Source organism: Morone saxatilis, unplaced genomic scaffold, assembly GCF_004916995.1.
Source record: "Morone saxatilis isolate NCDOM2014 unplaced genomic scaffold, NCSU_SB_2.0 Contig5, whole genome shotgun sequence".
NCBI lineage: Eukaryota > Metazoa > Chordata > Actinopteri > Moronidae > Morone > Morone saxatilis.
In genome coordinates this window covers 16,879,996-16,881,183 of record NW_023340095.1, presented here as the reverse complement: position 1 = coordinate 16,881,183, position 1,188 = coordinate 16,879,996, and the positions used below count along the sequence as shown (strand labels likewise).

General features: G+C 42.8%; 1 protein-coding gene across 1 annotated transcript in view; it reads left to right on the top strand.

Annotated features, from left to right (window-relative positions):
* The window catches only part of dcaf6 (ddb1 and cul4 associated factor 6), a gene marked incomplete in the record, with an annotated part of 19,944 nt that overhangs the window by 1,291 nt on the left and 17,465 nt on the right, over positions 1-1,188 (top strand).

The window sequence follows — 1,188 nt, the reverse complement described above, 5'->3', positions numbered from 1 at the left end:
TTAAAATATTCACCGTCTGTGTATGAGTGTGCAAAAGTAGCTGTGTCATGTGGTTTGAAATATATTCATACAGTTTATGTTTCACATCCCCCTTCTGAAGCCCAACCAGGGCGCAACGAGAACACGAGTGTTCTTGCAGTGACAGCCCTCATTAGTGAGACGTCTGTGTGGAAGTCAGTCATTTTTCTGTCTGTGTGTTGGTTGTGAGAGGACGGCGCGGTGGAAACAGAGGACCGCTGGACGGAGAGGTTCGTGAGAGTTGTCAGTCAGCTCCTGACAGAGGTTGAATGGAGACTTATAAGCCTGTAGAGGTGGGGCGGGTGCCACAGAGGTTTAGTCAGTGCTGCATTTAGCTCGCCTGAGATATGGTTGGAGCTGTTATTGTGTATGGGTAGAGGATGCATGCAGTGAAGTGTGGGTCAGGGTATATTTAGCTTCAAAAATGGGGGGATGGGGGCAACAAGTAGTGGTCTAAATTCCAACAGACACATTTCCGGGGAGGTTAAAGAAAATGTGTCTGCGTCGCAGTGCTGGTCCTGAACTTAGGACAGATTTAAGTAATGACACTGGATCCTGTGTTACATGGTGATAGGTCAGAATGAATCTGGAACTCTTCATCTTGTTTGGGTCACTTATTATATTTCTTAATGTCCAAAATCCTCTGGTTCAGGCGTCTTCAATGTGAGGACGTGCTCCTTTTGTCTCTGGTTGGGATATCTGGCACCTGGTCTTCATAACTTCTCTCTAAGACTCAGAAAAACATTTCCTCATTGAATGAATGAAGATACCAAATTCATCCGTACACACAGAAGAGTAATACATTTTACTCATGAAGAACAAATACCTTTAATTACTCGCTGCATCCTATGTTCACAGGACCATTTATCATGTAGGACACTATTGCTGTGTCCCAATTCCACCTGTATTCAGTATGTACTACACCAATTATAACAGTATACTGTGGCTGCAGTTAGTATACAATAAATCAACATACTTAACCATTTTATTTAACAGAAAATGGTCCAGTATGCAACGTCCACAGTGTGACGTAGAAACCTGAAGCCTCCAGTTCACAAACACTGAGAATGGACGTAGGAGACATCTTGTTTTCAGCAGGAAAACTTTAGAAATCAACAAAACGTGAATATTCATAGATTCTGGACTTTAATGAGGAAGAAGGAGGAGATT